The 21,157-nt window shown below is 34.2% G+C and overlaps 1 non-coding gene across 1 annotated transcript; it reads left to right on the top strand.

Annotated features, from left to right (window-relative positions):
- Window positions 1-16,137: 16,137 nt before the first annotated feature.
- LOC121225849 (small nucleolar RNA R71) lies at window positions 16,138-16,244 on the top strand. The gene has a single exon (XR_005923752.1). It is a non-coding gene; the product is annotated as a small nucleolar RNA R71 (small nucleolar RNA).
- Window positions 16,245-21,157: the final 4,913 nt, after the last annotated feature.

Genomic DNA, 21,157 nt, shown 5'->3' with positions numbered 1-21,157 from the left:
TATAATAAAATAATTATATACTATTATTTACTATCATTAAAGGTAGTCAAAATTAGAAGTGATTTAATATAATTAAAATTTGTTGGATTCATTTATTAACAATCCATCTTATATGTACAATTTATAACCATAGTTTTGTTTTTTAATATGGTAAGATATAAAATTTTCTTTCAAACAAATCAATATTTAAACTTCTAAAATTTAATATTTAAGGTTTAACCTTAAAGATTTAAGGTGAATGTATGGTTTAAGATTTAGGACAAAAGATTTTAAGTTTTGAGAATTTAAGGTTTAAAAGTTAGTGTTTAAGGTTTTAGGTTTTGAAGATTTAGATTTGAGGGGTTTAGAGTTTATCGGTTAGGGGCTAGGATTTTAAAATTTTGGATTTGAGTTTAGGTTCTAAAATGTGTTTAGTGATTAAGATTTAAAATTTAAGAATAAATATAAATTCATAACTTTTTATAAATTTAAAATGAAATAATAATAAAAATATTATTATAGAATTTGTTTGTCAATCCCATAAGAGATGACGAATTGTGAGCATACATTAAAAAAAAACTATATTAGGGTTATGGTCTTCAAATTACATAACGTAATTTTTTGACATATCATTTTTAGAAAAGAGAGATCTATTTTCTCTAAAATACTTGTGTGTTAATTTGGAAGATTAAAACTACAATACTCGAAGATTTCAACAAATTAATGGATTTAGGTATACTTTCATGTCTAGTTTTGTTCTTGATGATTTGAAATATAAAATCTGTTAGGATCTACCCTAAGTGTAGTATATTCGCTAATTTATACTTGTAAATTTTCAAATAGATTAGTTTAAATAAAATTTCATTATACATTAATATAATTTGTTTATGTCCTAAATAGATTTTACATGTAAATCAAAATGTAAACAAATTGACTCATTGATTATCTAATATTTAACTAATATTAAGTTGAATTATGTGGTTGGATCATAATGCGATGGGGCAACTTATATATGTAGATAATCTAAGCAGTCTGTAGTATAATGAAACTGAGAAAATTGATTGAAAGGCTATTATGCCGTCTATCAACTCTAATTGTGGAGATGCCTTGTTTTGGGTATCGGAGCGGATGATAAGTGCTAAAAGTAACATGTTTTAACCTCGTTGCTAATTCGTTTTTGATTGATTATTCGATGTTAATTGTGAATTTTATGCTCATAATCCTTTAAATTCATGTTTTTATACTTAGGAGAGCATTTTGGGGCAAAAGGAGTGAAAAATGAGTGAAAACTAAAGATTCGGAGCAAGTTATAGGAGCCACACGGGCTGATCCCTTCTACGCGGCCTAGACACACGGTCGTGTGACCTATACAGGCTACCACACGGCCATGTGGCAAGCAATGTTGATTTTGCGAATTTTCACCCTGAACTGCGGAAAAACGAGATTTTTAGGTTTTTTTTGGGTATTCTAAGACGTATATATGACAAACATAAGAAGACATGAGAGAGCCGTCATATCATATTCAAGAAAGAACTTGAAAAACACAATTGAAGTCGACTTTGAAGCAGATTTTTGTCAAGATTGAAGATTCTTATTTGATTTCTTAGGAGATTATCATGAGTTTCTTTAGGTTATACTGTGTTTTGGATGTTTTTATTTTCAAGCATGAACTAATTTTAAATACCTAGGGGAGATGAACCCTATGATGAATATTTTCTTTTGATTTTTATTTTACGCAATAAATACTTAGATGTTGTTCTCAATTATGTGTGCTTAATTCTTGGTTTGATATTTCTAGATTATTGATCCATGTTTGATGTGCTTAAAACAGAGGAAGAATAATCTCTGTTTATGAGTAGATCTTGTGTAATTGAGTGGATTTGTATGCAATCCTAGACATAGGACGACATAAATCTATCAGATTAGAGTCAAATCTAATAGGGGAATTCATCGATCGAGTTAATGTGATAATGTATGTTTTAATTAGAAAGAAATTTCAATTAATCAACCTAGAGTAAGTTGCTCTTACTCTCGAAAGAGATATTAGCATAAATTTAGGGATTTATATGGATCAATATACTAAGTAAAGAAATTGCGTAATTTAGATTGAAAGTGACATATGAAATCTAGGTGAATTCTTTCCTGGGTATTGTTTCACTTCTTGTTTTTTACTTCGTATTTTGTTCTATGTCGTGTTCGTTAGTTAATTAATTTAGTTAATTTTAGTTTTTAATCAGTCACTCGATTTATTCGGTTAAATAAGAGAAAAACAGTAATTACTAGTACTTTTAGTCTTCATGGACGCATCAACGAACGACTTTAGAAGATAGAGACATAGATGTCATTTCCTGAACTGACAGTACATTGGATAGGATCCAAGTTGAATTTATCCTATATCCTTTTATGGATTTAGTCACTAGTGACGTTCATAGTGTGACATACCTTAATCCCGGGTAAATGATGGACAATGTATGCGTGACTCGTTTACATTAATGCAAATGAAAGCATGAGTTCAAATAGATAAGGAACCAAAAGTTGGTACATTGGGTATACGACTTCTGTATGATGTAGCATCATTCCACAATAGTGGAATTCATAACTCAATAAAAGGATAAATGATATCCTCTCATGGGAATTACATGATTGATGAAAAAGGAATGTGGCCATAAATCATTTGTCTTATGAAAAATGATTTAATTACTATATGTTAGTGATTGACATTTTTCATATCGGAAGATATAATGGAAACCATGAGATAAAATAAGATCATATTGAGAGAATGAATTTATCCTAAAGAGACTAAGGATATCTTATTAGAGTAACACAATTATGACAAGGTCATTGGATGAGCACTAAATAAAATAGTTTTCGTAATGGTATATAATAAGGGAGAATTCAATCATTGTACTATAATGAAATGACTTCATGATTAAATAAGTTATAATTAATAGGTGAAAAGCCAGAATTTAATTATAAATTATTTGCGCCCTAATTATATATCTAATTGATTCCTTCATTGTACCGTGATATAAAATGAGAAGAATTGGACATCTCATGTATTGATTCCAACTATATGTGCTTCCTAGACTTTTGACCGAGCACTTCATAATTTAATCCAACCAATATTTATCCCAAAATAAATATTAATTAATTACTTAATTAAATTAACTAAATTAATTTCCCAATTAAATAATTTTCTTAATCCAATTTTAGTTAGCTCTATTAAAGTGATGACGTCTTTACCGTAAAAGAATCTATTAGGAAATATTTTTAATTTCTGGCTTCTTTAGGAATCTGGCCCTATAATTTTTAAAAATTACGAAAATGAACCAACTTCAAAATTAATTATGGGAATGACCTGATTTCTATAATAGAGTTGGGTGCTGTAACACCCCTAATCCATATCCGTCGCCAGAATAGGGTTACGTAGTATTACAGGACAAACAGAATAGTAAACCATTCAAATAATACATTAATACAAGCATAATCAAATTTTATTCAAATACCTTCATAATGTCCCTTAATCGAGCTCTCGAGGCGCTAAAAATACAATAGAAACAATCTAGGACTAAATCAGAAACATTTGGAAATTTTAGGAAAAAGTTGCAAAATTTGGACTGTAGAGGTCACACGGTCATGTGACTCACACGATTGAGACACACATCCATGTCTCAGGCCGTGTGGACATTCGAAATAGGGACACATGGTTGTGTCCCAGCCTGTGTCCATGCCCGTGTAACTCATTGACTTGGTCACACGGCCAAGCCACACGCCAGTGTGCCAGGCCATGTACCCTTCGAAATGATCTCACACGCCCGTGTGCCAGGCCGTGTGCTAGGCCGTGTAACAGCTTGACTTGCATGTCTTGAACCTACAGGGGATACACGGTTGAGACACACGCCCGTGTCTCAGGCCGTGTGGACCTAAAATGTACCTTAATAAACAAGTTTACCATTTCAAGCTACTTGGAACCTAAGCAAACCATTTACCAATAAAAATACCTATCCAAATTGGCTTTAATCATGCCAAAAACATACGGCCTAACCAAATTTTGACATTATTGATCAAGCCGAAGATCAAGTTCATTATTAATATTCAAATTACCATTTATCACCAATAATTTAGACTAATTATATAAATTATATCATATTATTCTACTCAGTAATTAATGTAGATATTAAATTCTAAACCGTATGAACTTACCTGGACCACATTGTAGAAGTTACAGAAGTGTAGGAACTATTTCGTAATTTTTCCTTTTCCTCAAGTATCTATGGGATCTTGATCTAAAATGTAAAATTCTTTATTTATCAGCATATATTTCAATTCCAATCCATTTTATAATTAATACCCTTTTATTTTCCAAAATTACATAATTACCATAAACTTTTACAATTTTTACAATTTAGTCCTTTAACCCTAAATTCATCAAATTAACCATTTTTTCTCAAATAAATATTTATACAAATATAATAGGCCCTCTCAAATTCAACATCAAGCCCTAACATTTTAACATTTTCACAATTTAATCCTAAAATCAAAATTTAACAAAAATCACTTTACAAAATCATCAAATAACATAATCAAAGTTCCAAACACATGGTATTCATCAAAAACATTAAATATTCATCAATGGAAACTTCCAAAATTTTTAATAGAATCAAAAACAGAGGTACGAGCTAGTTGGACCTAGTTGTAACGATCTCAAAAACATAAAAATTACAAGAAACTGGTAAGAAATTAACTCACATGCAAAGAAATAAGTATGGCCGATTATCCTAGCTCAAGAAACCTTCAAACTTATGGCTATGGAATGTAAAATGAAGACGAAACATATTTCTTTTACTTAATTTTGTTTTGATTTCATATTTTATTTTGATTTCAGTAAAATTATAAATTTGCCATTAAAAGTTATTATTTTTGTCATTTTCTATTAATTTGCCATCCCATCATACCCATTTAGGCATAATTGTTACTTAAGTCCTCCCTCATTTATGAATTAAACCATTTAATCACTTAATTACTATAATTACTATATTTTACACATTTTACAATCTAGTCCTTTTTCTTTAATTAACTATCTAAACGTTAATATTTCTAAACCAAAATTTAATACGACTTTAATAATTCTATAAATATTCTAAAAATAATAATTATGACTCGATATGATGAAAATTTGTTGTCCTAAAACCACTATTCCGTCACCACTAAAAATCAGGCTGTTACAACTTCCCCCTTTAGGAAATTTCGTCCATGAAATTATTACTTGGAAATAGATTCGGGTATTGTAGTTTTATTGATTCTTTGGTTTCCCAGGTAGCTTCTTTTGAACCATGACGATTTCACAATACTTTTACTAACAAAACTTGTTTATTCCGCAATTCTTTGACTTCCTGAGCTAAAATTCTCACTGGTTCCTCCGAATACGTCAAATCTGACTGTAGCTCAATCTCACTATGAGGAATCACATGTGAAGGATCAGATCTGTACCGTCTCAGCATCGATACATGGAATACATTATGGATTTTCTCGAGTTTAGAGGGAAGCTAATCTATAAGCTACAGGGCCGATTCTTTCAACAATTTCATACGGTCTAATAAATCTCAAACTCAACTTTCCTTTCCTGCCAAACTGTAACACTTTCTTTTGCGGAGAGATTTTTTAGAATACCCAATCACCAACATCAAATTCTATATCTTTTCTTTTCAGACCCGCATACAATTTCTGATGATCAGGTACAGCTTTCAAACTATCCCGAATAATCCAAACTTTATTTTCAGTTTCTCAGATCAAATCAAATCCCACCATTTTGGATTCACTCAGCTTAGACCAATACAATAGTGTTTTACATTTTCTCAAACGGTGCCATTTTTATACTGGATTGATAACTGTTATTATATGAGAATTCAACTAACGGTAAATAATTTTCCCAATTACCTTCAAATTTGAGTATACAACATTTCAACATATCTTCAAGAATCTGAATCACTTGTTTTGATTGCCCGTCAGTCTGTGGATGAAACGCTGTGCTGAAATTAAGCTTAGTACCTCGAGCCTCGTGAAGTTTGTTCCAAAATCTAGATGTAAATCTCGGATCTCAAACTGAAATAATAGATGTCGAAACTCCGTGTAGTCTTACAATCTCAGATACATATAGTTCCACTAATCTCTCTAGTGAAAAATATGTTCTGATTGGAATAAAATGTGCTGATTTAGTCAATTTGTCAACAATCACCCAAATCGAATCTTTCTTTCTCGGTGTTACAGGTAAACCAGATACAAAATCTGTAACACCCCAAATATGGCCTAGAAGTGAGGGCCGAATCTCGCGTGTCACATTGAAGTGTTTTTCGAAAACCATGTTTTCATTAAAAACCCTTCTTGCATTTAAAAATTTGTATAAAACCTCAGGTTGCATTTGTTTATTTTCAATCGAGGTTTATTAAAAAGTTATTACCTTTAAAACCCTATTATTGCGGAAGCTTAATTTAAAGCAAATGATTTACGAAAACGTGATATTTAAAAATTGAGGTGCGAAAACGTAATGTTAGAAAATAGTTATGGTTTTGGAAAACCGTGTTCTACTTCTAGTAGATATAAATCACAATCACATCAAATCCCAAATTTAAAATCCAAAAATTATAGAGGCTTTATTACAACCTGAATCAAAATCAATTTGCTTAAGTAAATGAGCAAAATAGAATAAAACAAGTGCAGTTGTGTGGCCCTCTCCGAGTCTCTCACAGCTCCGAACTGTCTAATGCTGGGGATTACCTGAAAGGTTAAAAATGGGTGAGTTTACGAAAACTCAGTGTGTAATCCCCTTATTAAAGAAACAGAATCAGTCTAGGCCTGAGCCCTTAACAGTAACAACATCAGTGTGGGCCTTAGCCCAATAGGTAACAGTGGCAACTGGCCTTAGCCCCCATCAGCCTCGGTTGGGCCTGAGCCCATATCAAATGACACATATCACATATATCTGGGCCTAAGCCCATCTCAATATCAGAATCAGTATATGCAATGCATAAATACCCATACCAAACTTGCACTCCATCTCCTATCCAACCCTACACTCCTGTAGGGATTAAGGGCCAATTCGTCATTACTTTTGAAAAGTGCTTTTGAAAAGTGCTGTGGAAAAGCGCTTTTGAGAAGCGCTTTTGAAAAGTTTGGTTTAAAATTTGAGTGTTTAGCATTGCTGTCAAAAAGTGCTTTTGAGAAATAAAATGTCCATTTTAGACATGTTATTATCAAGTAACAAATATACATTTAAATAATATTTAAATTAGTTAATATTATTATATTTTAGTAATAATATAAAAAATTATTATAACTTGTTAATATTTTAATATATGAAATATAAATTGTAAACATTTTTAAGCAATAAATATTAATTATTTATAAAATTTAATTAGAATATATAAACTATATTTTAAATATTTAAATATAACCATTAAATTTTTGTAATTAGTATTTTAAAAAATATTTTTTTATTTTTAATTAATGATTTTAACACAATTGTAATTAAGTACCAAGAAAAAAAAGAAAAATACTATGTTATTGGAGGGGTGAAAAAGTAATTAAGCACCAAAAGTGCTTTTGAGAGAGGAAAAGCTAAAATTTTTAGCTTCTCCTTTTCAGCTCCTTTTCAGAAGTGCTTTTGAAAAGCACTTCTGAAAAGCTAAAAATTTCAGCCAAAAGCTGCTTGTTTTTCACAGCTTTTCTTTCAAAAGTGCTTTTGGAGTCAAAAGTGCTTTTTTTAAGCAATGAAGAACTGGGCCTAAATCGACCCACCCATCCCTACACTCCTTATGTAGCACCGGTTGCGACACTAACCAATAATGCAGCAAAGCTGCCAATCACATAATCGGCTTAAAGCCATCAGTGGGTCCACAGTCATCTCATGCGACCCGTGCGACCCTCACATATCAATCACTTCTTCCAATACAAGATTCCAATCCCATGCAGTATGTCGTGTATGCAGCATGCCATGTCATGGATCATACGTGTATGCAATATGTCATACTCAGTAACAGTCACATAAATATCATAAAGTAAAACGGTCAGACATAGCATAAGGCCATAACAGTCATTTTATCTCCTAGGGGTATAACGGTCATTTTACCTTATAGGGGTATTTCGATAATTTTACCTATTAAGGGTATTTTGGTTATTTTACCCTTTAGGGGTATTTCGATAATTTTACCCATCGAGGGTATTTTAGTAATTTTACCCATCGAGGGTATTTCGATAATTTTACCCATTGGGGGTATTTCGGTAATTTTACCCATTGGGGGTATTTCGGTAATTTTACCCATTGGGGGTATTTCAGTAATTTTACCCATCGAGGGTATTTTGATCATTCTACCTTATAGGGGTATTTTGATCATTTTACCTATTCTGGAGTCTCGGTGCAGATATCAACCTCTTGAAAGGTTTGCAGTCGCCTCATGCGACATAGAGAACCTAAATGATCATAATGGTGTAAATTGGCCCAAGGCCCATATTTAACCCAAGTAGGCCCACACGCTCGTGTGGCCCATTTTGCCCAAATTTAGTCATGGCTATGCGAACTACATAGCCCAGTCCAGTATTTTCCACTTAACGTGGATTTTATCCGTATGGGGCCCACGAGCCCATTGGGCCCACACGACCCATTTTAGCCCAACGAGGCCCATAACGGCCCAAGAGCACGAGCACACTCGTGGTGGCCTCTACAGTCTAACGCCAAGTTTCGTGGGCTCAGTTCACCACACGAGCGTTCGCACGCCCATGTGGCCTCAATCGCCGTATTTCTGGCTTTTCGACTTTTGCCGATTCACAGAAGAGACAGTGTGATTACACACCTTTCACGAAAGCTAGCGAAACACCTCTTGGCACCAACCTACATTGATTTGAATATTCGGCCAGCGCTTCAATAACCAATATTTTCAAGTACTTAAACCACACTTAAACAATCATCACCTACCACGATTATAAGAAATATGACCTACTCTTCTAAGATTCTTGGCCAAGGAACAATTCCACGTTCTTGATGATTATTTGCTCAAGTAGCGATTTTTATCAAACGGACATGGTTACTCGAATATGATTTAAGAAAAATCCAACACCAAAATCACAACATAATTGGCCTACCAACCAACTTACCCCAACGATCAAACGGTTGGTGAAGGGAAGATTTGGAATGCCTCCACACACTAGAGAATCCTCTTTTCTCTGCTCGAGATTTTAACACCCAAAAATGATGATGATGAAATCAGTTAGAAAAGCTTAGGTATATTCGGCCAAGCACAATAAAGAAAGGATGGCAACTAAAAGTACACAAAAGAGCCTTGAAGAAATCGGTTGGGATGAGGAGAGTGGGAAGCAGAGAAGAAGAAGATAGTGAGTAGGTTCAGCTTTGAAAGATAATAGAAGACTATAGGGAAGAGAGAAGAAAAGTGCTTGCGGCACTGTTAGGAGAGTAGAGAAAATAGAATATGGTGTTCAACAGAGAAAGAAAAATGAGACAAAAAGAAAGTTACCTATTCGGCAAATGTAGAAAGGGAGGAAATAGCAATTATTTTGATCACAAAGGTAGAGCACGAAATCGCAAAAGAGGAGAAAGCAGGAAAATTTCGTACGTAGGAAAACCAAGACTAGTTGACACAACACCCAAAACTCGAAACTAGCACAACAATAATATCCCAAAAATGCTCTCAAATTGTCAAAAATCACACAAAAGAGACTCCTAGCTGAAATTTACATACACAAGCTTCCCCAATCGGGTACAACTCTCCTTAATTTGAATTCTTTGATTTTCTCCCCTATCTCCTCATTGATTTGCTCCACAATTTCATCCAAGACCAATCCATATCCAGAATAACATTATACAATGATAGCCAATCCATACCCAAAATAACATCAAATTCCTAGAAGGTTAACAATATCAAATCAGCATGAAATTCACAGCCTCTAACTTTCTGTGGACAATTGCGACAAACTAAGTTAACTATCACACTCTGACCTAGTGGATTAGTAACTTGAATATCATAATTAGTAGATTCAACAGGTAGTTTCTTTTTCATTACTACTGCAGTGCAAATATAAGAATGAGTTGACCTAGGGTCAATTAATGCATTCACAGTAACATCAAAGAGATGGAATATACCAACAATCACATCAGGAGTAACAACTTCCTCTCTAGCTCAAATAGCGTAAGTTTGAGCAGGTGCTCTAGTTTTTGAACGAACAATGGTGTCTTTAGTCCCAGCATGAGCAGTTGCAACAGCACTATTCTGAACCGAAAGTCTACTTTTCTGAGATGTTGTCATTTGCTTTTCATTCTGATATTCATTTTCTTTTAACTGTTTGAGACAACTTTGAAAGAAATGATTAGTTGACCCACATCTATAATAGGCTCCTGTCTTAGGAGCATGGCTTAGGAGCATTTCGTACACTTTCCACACCATCAACCGGTTTTGGAGGAACTTTGAAATCATGCTGAATCGTCTTGTTTCTGTTCGGATGCTCCGAAATTATTGTAGCTTGGCTAAAATATTTTTTTTCGATAATGCAGAAAATGACTTAGAAGAACTTCTCTTGTGAAACTCTTGAATCCATCTATCCCGTTATATCTTGCAGTTGTAAACTTCTTCCATTTTCTGTGCATGATCAGAGAAAACAACAAATTCTCGAATTTCATTACCTCCAATTATCATTCGAATTACATCATTCAGGTGATCTTCAAACCGGATACACATTTCTTCTTTAGTAGGTACAGTCTCTCGGGCATACTTATTGAGATATACAAACTCTCTCTTTTATTCGACCACTGTTTTATTTCCTTGACATAACTCAATAAATTCTCTCTTTTTCTTATCTAAATACCTTTCCATGACATATTTCTTTTTAAACTAAATCTGAAAGAAATCCGAAGAAATTTTCTCCCTCTATACCACAACCACTAGTGTAGACCACCAACTATATGTTTCCTTTTTTAGCAATGAAACGGCACATCTAAGATAATCATCCGGAGGGAAAACCAGTTCTTTGAAGACTCACAAGATATTTTGTAACCAATACTCAGCTTTAACCGGACCATCTTCTGATCTACCAAAAAATTCCTCACCATGCACTTTCTAAGCTTTTCTGCTGGAATTCATCGACTAGGCTCAATCATTGGAGGAGGTGAAGGTGCAACCGAATGTACAACAGGTGGTATAACAGGAGGTACAATAGGGGGTTGAGGTCGTTGAGCCAGATTTTTCATTTGCATAAACTTGCTGAACCATTGATTCATATACCCAAAGAACATATTTTTAAGCTCATGTTCTTGACTCGAAGGAATTGGAACATTACTACTCGTCCCATGATCAAAAGTCGGTACATTGCTGTTAATCTCATCATTGTCAGCACGATCAGATTTGTCTGACATCTTTATAATTTATAAAAAAACGAAAGTTAGATTGGATCAGCACATCACACTATCACAAATTTATATGACATGTAATTCTAGAAACTTTACACTTTTCGTTCAGTCCAAGAATCGACTAAACTGTAGCTTTGATACCACTAAATGTAACACCCCTAACCCGTATCCATCACTGGAGCAGGGTTATGGAGTATTACTGGAAAAATAGAATAGTAAACTATTGAAATCATACATTAATACAAACATAATCAAATTTTATTCAAAGACATTCATAATGTCCCTTAATCGAGCCCTTAAGGCCCTAAAAATACTATAGAAACAATCTGGGACTAAATTAGAAACATTTAGGAATTTTAGGAAAAAGTTGCAAAATTTAGACTACAGGGGTTACACGACCATGTGTCCGTTGTAGGTTCAAGACATGTAATTCAGGCTGTTACACGGCCTAGCACACAGCCTGGCATACGGGCCAGATCTTTATCATAACATCAGCTAGCGAATAATTCTCAAAGCTTATCCAGATTACGACACAAAAGCGTTTGACCAGACTTCACTTCAAAGATGTTACAAAATAAGACGTACAACCTTACGAAATACGCCACATAGGCTTTATAGAATACGCCACACAAGCTTTGCAGAATATGCCACATAGACTTTACAAAATATGCCACATAGGCTTCACAGAGAATTACGTGTTTACTGTCCCATCGGACTATCTCAGATGATACCATGGGGTTTCTCCCACATGGTCTTATGCATATTTTCATGTCGTGATCTTCTAATCTGATTTACATCTCAAGAAAGGCAACACCATGAATATTTTAATTGTCATACTATGCCATGGGTCTTAACCACATGGACTTACACATCCTCATGTTGTGTTCTGCCAGTTCGATTTACATTTCACCGAAGTCTACACCATGAGTATACTTATTGTCAACGTGATCTACCTCTCCGGTTAACAATGTAACTGACTTACTGGTGACATCAGAAATGAATGATTTACTCAGTTAACATCATTTACACTTTCCTTGATTTATTCACTCACATGACTGATCCATACTCACATGACTGATTCATGCAACAACTCATATAACTCATTTATAAAAATATAGAGCTTTTTACGATGCTACACACATACATACTTTCACCAGTTATCCATGGCAACATCTACATATGATTTTCCATTATAAATTATTACTCATGAGTCAAGATAAAGACTCACTTGAAACCCACCTTTACTGCAACTCAAAGTTCCAAAGTAGAATGTCTTTCACGAACCAGCAGTAGCAATTGCTTAAAAGAACATGGATTCACCATAACAATCCATTTATAGATAATTCGCTCTAATCTCAATTACAGACAACCCCATGCAGGGCCTCTTATTCAAATCTTTACTATTTACATACTTCTTAACATCCTTACACTTTCTAAATCCTAACATTAAAAGTTGCTAGACTTACCAAGAGATTGAAACATCCACTGATAACCCAGAAACCTTAGCCACCAATTTAATGAAGAAAAAGAGAGTATTAAATCTTAAAAATAAAAATTAAAGCGTAGAACGAAAGGAAGAAAAACCATCAAAATGTTTCCCTTCTTACGATATACATACTCAATACCTCATAGTGGATCTTGAAAAGTTTCAAATGCATACAGAATTTGTCCCTTAAATGTCCTACAAAAATCTGAGAGAGTTTATAAAAAAGATCTGATGTCGATGCTATTTGACTAGTCAATCTATTCAGTTGACTCCCAACCAATCGAGTTGTAGAACTCATGTTGTACATTGTTTGAGTACACTTGGTGTATCACATCTATGGTGATAACTCGTATATGGCTTTTCCTTAAAGACACTTTAGGCCCTTACAGCTTTAACATATACATAGTAGGCGTTTCATGCTCAACAAAACTTTGAGGCATACTCTTTACATGTCGTATTCTTTCTTCAATTGGAGAATACTGCGAGAATAAATTCTTAAATTGAAACCTAAGATTGAAACCTAATCACCTTTCTCACATACTTTTGGTTCCCTATAAGATTGGAACCTAATCACTTTTCCAAACACTTTACTTTATCATCGAAACCTTATATTTCTTTTTTGTCTAAGCTTTTTTCTTTCGTCTTATCCAGTTCTCATTCTTGTCTTGAGGTAATACCCACTCTTCTTTCTTTTCTTTTCTTTAATACAAAATTGTTAGAACCACCACTCGAGGAAGAATCCGTGGACTTAGCAACCAAAACAATCTCACAGGTCCAATATGTTTGAAGCCAAAGGTCCCGATGACACCTCATCATGCGCAGAGGCTTTGATGTATGAATGTAGCACTACAGAAAATGAGTTGAATCAATATGTTGGAGCCCGATGCATCTGTCAACAAAAATTTTCCTGCGACTTCTGACGACCCCGAGGTTGTTGTCTAAGCGATAATACCAGGGTTTAATTCTTCCTTTCATCTTGCTAGAGCCTGGCTTTCATCTGCCTCTCCACCCCTTCTTCTATTTAGTACTAAACAAGTACGACATAGCATCCGAGCAACTAACAACCTTATATTGGTAGACGTTGGTGGCCTTTTTCATCGATCATTTCATGCATAATGAGCCATCGATGCTAGATGTATTCCAGAAGTTTTATCAGTTAAAGGTAAAAAGACAAGGTACTTAAATTGGTAATGCTCACTTTAGCATACTGCAAGGCTGTGAGCCCATAATCCAAAACTGGACTTGGAATCTTCATTTAAAGAAAGAAAAATATGTGAGAGTTATCTGCAAACTTGAGACTGGGTTTAAATTTTCCTACGTGATAGTCCCTTCCTCGAGAATGTACCTGTGCACAAAGTTAGCCAGTTGACTCCCAAGTTGCTTGGGATTAATTCAAATAACCGAGGGGAGGGCGTGTACTAGAGTTGGTAAAAGTTGTCTTAGTTAGAAATATCTTTTGATATTGCCTACAAGATTCAAGTCCAAATAGTTGTCGACCAAATGGCCTTCTAATATGGGTGGATGACCATAATGTTCTTTTCGCTTTAGTGACATGGCCTCATAATGCCACTGGTGATTTGACACAAGTTTTAGTAGGGTGCCTAAGGGATCTTCTTATTTTATTCTACGAAATTTGTGGACTATGACCATGCCACTAAAATATTATAGATCATGGTACACCTTCTTCTTGTAGTTGGGCTAACTCTCATATTGATGGTGTAGGGTCTTCTTCAACTTCCCAAACTACGCCTATTTCAACACACAACATGGATGTCTCCGCCATTCTAGTTGAGGCCCGTGCAAATGAAATGGCTACTGCTGCTCAATTAAAAATAGTAGTGAAGAAAACTCTGAAGAGGCTTAGGGTGGAAGGAAGCACCTAAGAAACTGAGGATAGTGAATGCCCGTAATTAACACGGCGTAGACTCAAGAAAATGGCTTATTACACCAGAAACTCATACTTCTCCAATTCCCGCCCTTCTTGTAGCTCCTAGTATGCTAGTGGAGTCCGCGCACTCTGTAGGTTCCCTAGTTCACACCACTGATCTTCCATTGGCTGAGGTTTAATAGAGACATTACACCCAAAATGACCAATGGTTCTTTTTAGTTCTCTACCACACCATGCTTCCTCTAGTGAAACAGGAGAATTTTCTTTAGGTGTGATTTATTGAGGTTAGGGCTATCTCCTGTCTTACTAGACTATCTTTTGTTTCTGATTTTGAAGCCTTTCAGGGTAGAGTGGTGGAGGCTTCTTTTCTGGAACTGGTAGATTCATCTTATGTGGCAATTCTGCATCTAACGACTCTGTTAGTTTATTAGAATTAACCGATTCAGAAGTTACCTTATTAGATTTTGCAGATTCTGGTTCTAGTGAAACTGGAATTTCAACACTCGGTTGAACTTCCATTGAGTTTTGAGCATCAGTTGGCTCCTCTTCAACTTCGATAGTGTTGGGCTCTAATGTCTTTCTGCTCCTCAGTGTCAATGCTTTATAATGCTCCTTCCTCAAATTTCTTGGATTCTCCGTATCATTAGGAAAAGCACCTTGTGGACAATTTCTGAGTTTAGTGGCAAGCTGGCCCATTTGGTTTTCCAAGTTTTTCAATGTGGCTGTTTGGCTTTGGATTAAGGCATAATTTTTGGCTATGTATGCCTTCAAAAAGTTTCCTAAACCATTGGAAGTTTCAGCTTGAGGTTGCTTCTGAACTTGTTGGGTAAAAGTAGGTGGCTGGGTCGGTCTAGGTTGGGCATAAGTGTTACTGGTTCCAGCCCTTTGGTTATTCCAAGAAAAATTAGTGTGGTTTTGCCAAGATCGGTTATAAAAATTGGAATGCAGTCCTTGCCTTCGTCAATTCAAGTTCTGATTACCCATGTAATACACGGATTCTGGGTTTGATGGACATTTTTCGAACAAATGTCGTCCCTGCAATAAGCAAATGCTATAGTTTCAAATTGATTGGGTGGTTAAGCTGCAAAACTGTTAAACCAATTAGTGGTACAATTTTTAAGCATTGAAGAAATTGAAGATACCTGAGATACGAGTGAAGTGAGTGGATCCACTTAATGTATTCCAATGACTCGTCTTCTTAACATTGCTCGATTGGTTGGCCTTTGATAATTGTTGTAGGCAATTCTCTTAATGATTTCATAAGCCTCATTGTAAGACTTAGAAAGGAGAGCACCGTTAGTAGAAGCATCAACTACCATCCTCGTGTGAGCATTGTGACCATTATAGAACGTCTCAAGTTGGATGCAATGAGGGATTCCATGATGAGGGCACTTCCTTAATAATTCATTGTACCTTTTTCATGCCTCATACAATGACTCATCATCCATTTGTTGGAAAACAGTGATCTCGTTCCTCAACTTAGCATTCTTTCTAGGCGGGAAATACTTTATGAGGAATCTTTCTGTTAACTCTTGCCATGTGGAAATGGAATTTGGTGGCAATGAGTTCAACCAGGCTCGAGCTCTGTCCCTTAGCGAATATGGGAACAACTTTATTCGTAACGTATCTTCGTGTACTCCAACTAACTTGAAAGGATCGCTCACCTCCATAAACAGTCTTAAGTGAAGATAAAGATCTTCGGTAGGCATTCCACTGAATTGGCCCACTGGTTGAAGCATCTGGAACATGACTGGCTTCAGCTCAAATTGTTGTGCCTCAATTTTGGGTCTCCTGATACCCAGATTAAGATCATGAAACACAAGCACGGCATACTGTCTTAGAGCTCTATCCTTATCATCAGCAATAATGATAGTATTTTGAGCAGGGTTTGCTCCATTTCCTTGATTTAGATTTTCGTAGTTCATCTCTTTGGTCATTTTCTAACTTGCTTGTCTTCTTTGTTGTCGAAAAGTTCTTTCAATCTCAGGGTCTACGGGGAGTAAATCAATGATTCGGTCAATACTCATAAACACCTGAAACAACACAAAAAAAATTAATTAAATTAAAATTGAACAGAAAAATAAATGAAAATGCAAAATTCACAAATTCATAAATAATGACATTTAAAATAGTCCCCGACAGTGCCAAAAACTTGGAACGACAAAAATGTGTAAGTGTAAACAATCGGAACAAGTAATAAAGTGACAAGTAAATGTCGAGTTATCATACCCACGGGGACTTTGAAAAGAATTATTTATGAATACAATTAATAAACTTTGGTGAAGAAAAATATTTTGATTTGAGGAGGTGATTAAAAATTAAGATTTTTAAATAAGGAAAATAAAAAAATAGAAAATAAAAGTTCTAGTGCACAATTTAAAAATATGATTTTAATCAAGATGACATAATTGTGTTAGATTAATTACATTTCTTAATTTAGAATTACTAAACTCGTGTTCATGTTGTTATGAATAAATTCATGGTAACTTGGTAATTTGCTAACTTATGAACATACTCACCTACCAAAATCACATTTAGCTCTTGACTATATCTCTATATCAATTCAACCGATTAAACAAATTTTAATAAGCAAATGTGTTACTGCACATACATACTTATGAAATTAAAAATAATCTCTTGTACATACCTCTATGGTTATTCAAACAATTAATTCAATTTCATAAGCACATAAAAGATTACGTGAGGTAACAATGTATTCCTACCTTGAAACAGTTTAATCACAATAATCTTGCAAGTTATGCAAGGCTAATGTATCGTTAGATACTGTTGCTAATTTAACCCTCAGCTACCTTAGATGATTAAACATGCACTGATTAAGTATCGTGTCAATTAATTACAATTTCAATCCATTTAAATAATTAATTCATTAGTTACCTTACAATTGTAATGCAAGAATAACTTAGTCATGGTTTTACTTAATCAAACATCTTACCAAGGCCTATAAAAACACAAACACAATTTTAATAAATTAAGTAGACAAAACGCAATCAACCTAACACAAATTAAATTTAAGCCATATGAATTAAATTAAACACATCAAAATCACAATTATTCTTAGACATGTTCATAACAACAACAATAAAATAAAAAAGATAAGGAACAAGAATCAAATCCGATGTTTTTTCAAGGCTTGACTAGTTTGCTCCGCTTCTTCTTCTCCGCTTGTTCTTATTGAACCGAGGCTTCCATGAACACTTGAATGCTGCTCCAAATGGTGGTTGAAGGACTCTTTTTTAAGAGGTGAAGTCGACAAGGTAATGGGGAAGAAAATGAAGAACAATGGAAGGGGATTGAAGAGAGAAAGTGAGAGAGAAGTGAAAGGATGAGAGGTTTTGAAGTGTGTTTGAAATGAGCAGCCAAGGGGGTATTTATAGGTTGGGATGGCTACTAAAAATAGAAAAAATCAGCAGCCATAGAATCCTTCCATGGCTAGTTTGAAGGTTTCAAACTTGCTATTTTAAGGTAGGGGCAAATCTAGGAAGGCATGATAAGTGGAGGGGTTTGAATGCAAATTGAAGGAGTTTTCAAGGGTTGTTTTACAAGCCAAATAATTAGCCAAAAAAGCTGATTGGATCAACATGTGGGATGGTATTGGGCTGCCCAGTGCTCGGTCGGATCAATTTTCTTGGTTCAGCCTAATTGGGCATATTTTCATAATTAATTAATAATAATTTATTTAACCCAAAATAATTTGGATTAAAATTAAAATTAATTACATTATGAATTAATATTCATAATTTGGACCGTCTTAGGCTAAAAAATTAATTCATCTTGATGCTTCAGAATCAGTTCTCAGTTTTGAGCTTCTAGCAATGTCTACCGAGCCAATTTTCGCTTTTGGTGCGAATCTGTCAAAAATGATCAAAATTAATCAAAATTAATTATAAAATTAATTAAATTTCAACATGTTAAAAATTTAAATACAATTTAATTATTTTATAATTATTATATATTTTTCGACAAGAATTTTATCGAAACTATATGAATTTGAGTTAAAAAGTGCGTGAAAAAGTGTTTATATTTTCGTGTTTCCACTTGCCTTGTACTTCCTCTTTCTATTCCTCATGTACTATCCTTCTTGTCATTTATCAATGAAGCTATCGTTTATTTTCCAACTTTTTTTACCACATTGTCAACCAATATAACAAATTCCACTATAGATAGAAAATTTTAATGTACCTAAGGGACTAAGCCAGGTCCAGCGTATTATGCATACAAGACTGTTTCTCACTTGATTGCGATAGGATCAGCTAAATCAAAAGTTATGATACCAATAAATTGTGACACCTTCTACCAACCCAAATTACTAGATCTGGATATTGGATGTTATAACACAACCGTTAATAGAAATTTATATAACCGATGTAAACTATTTTTAAACTTACATCTTATTTATTTTGTACTATTCGTTAATATAAAAGAGGATATTAATTATATACATTAGAACTATTAATAGTGTATAACGTTACAATATAAAATTTGGTTACAAGGAAACTCTTCATGGCGTAGAGTAATACACGCCATACTCCTATGATGTCCTCTGTATACGTAATATCATAACTCAAACTGATACTTTGGCACAGTCCAGGCTTGACCCCTCATGGTGTACCTTCTCTTACAGCGGGACCTTAATTATGAATAAATATTGGTAAGTTCACATGGGCTAAGTGAGTTTTAACCCGAATTACCTTGAAACCTTTTTAGTTGAACTTCTCATCTTGAGGATTTTGGATTTCATCTTTTCCTTTTGCGGATACTTTCCTATATTGGCATATGCATATTCATCAACTTCCATACTTGACTAATCAGTTCAAAAATCACTCTTTGGATTGATTCTAGATTTCATCAATAAATACATATATCATTTCCTTCTCAGCAAATATACTTCTCAAAAGAATATTCATTTAGAACCTGTCATTGAGGATTCTTTTTCAAACAGACATTGAATTTTTTCCTCTAGGATGATTACTCACAGATACTATTCTTTACAGATAATTAAACTAACTGAACTTTTAAGATGAACTTTATACTTACCTTACCTTTGGCAGATTCTAATACTGATTCTAGTAACTGTTAGAATACCAATAAGATCATCTCTTAAACCAACCCCAAATCATAACTTATATTGATAATGAAACGTTCTAAATCATTTTAAAGAATTCTAGATGACTATGTTACTTATCATGAGAATGCCTAACTTGACAAACAACTTATATTCCAGATGGCCTCTGTACGTAACATGAAAACTATTCAGATTTGGTGGATACTAGATAACTCAGATCACTTCCTTACATAGCGTAGATAAACTCAAATATGGCAAAAACATAGACCATTCATATATATTATTAGACCAAGTTCTTTATACAGATGAATTATTATGGAGGATTCCCTCTTTTATAAACACTGTGGGAACTCTTTTAGGAATATCTTTTAGATCATATACAAATTCTACCATAAGACTAACCAAACAAAGATACCTTCACACTTACGAGATATTTACCATAGCATTAGGTAGTGAAGAATTCTCAAAGCTTATCCAGATCATGACATAAAAGCGTTTGACCAAACTTCACTTCAAGGACATTATAGAATAAGACGTACAAACTTATGGAATATGCCACACAGGCTTTACAGAATATGCCACATAAGATTCACAGAGAATTACGTGTATACTATCTCGCCAGACTATCTCAGATGATACCATGGGGTTTCTTCCACATGGTTGTATGCCTATTTTTATGTCGTGATCTGCCAACTAGATTTACATCTTATCGAAGGAAACACCATGAATATTTTCATTGTCATACTATGCCATGGGTCTCAGCCACATGGACTTAAGCATCTTTATGTCGTGTTCTACCAGTTCGGTTTACATTTTACCAAAGGCTACACCATGAGTATACTTGTTGTCAACGTGATTTATTTGTTCGGTTAGCAATGTACCTGCCCTACTGGGGGCATCACAAATGAATGATTTACTCACTTAACATTAGTTACAATTACCTGGATTCATTCACTCACTCGACTAATTCATACTCTTCCATACCTATTTTTACATGCGTACATATCATACATCATCATATTCATGCAACAACTCATATAAATCATCTATAGACATGGAGAGCTTTTTATGATGCTTCACACATGCTTATAACCCAAGAGTTTGCATTAGATGCTAGATCTTATTATAACATGTAAAATATCTAATCAAGAACGCGTATAAATCTATTTGCATGCCAATTGTTTCCTATCCTTTTACTAAGTTCACATAGAAATCATTTTCATATATATATCATTACCAATCCCTGAAATCAACCATAATTCATATCGTACCGTGTACATGACCACTTATTTCATTTACATACCTTGTAAT

The sequence above is a fragment of the Gossypium hirsutum genome, chromosome D13, assembly GCF_007990345.1.
Source record: "Gossypium hirsutum isolate 1008001.06 chromosome D13, Gossypium_hirsutum_v2.1, whole genome shotgun sequence".
Lineage (NCBI taxonomy): Eukaryota > Viridiplantae > Streptophyta > Magnoliopsida > Malvales > Malvaceae > Gossypium > Gossypium hirsutum.
This window is presented reverse-complemented; position numbering and strand designations above follow the sequence as displayed.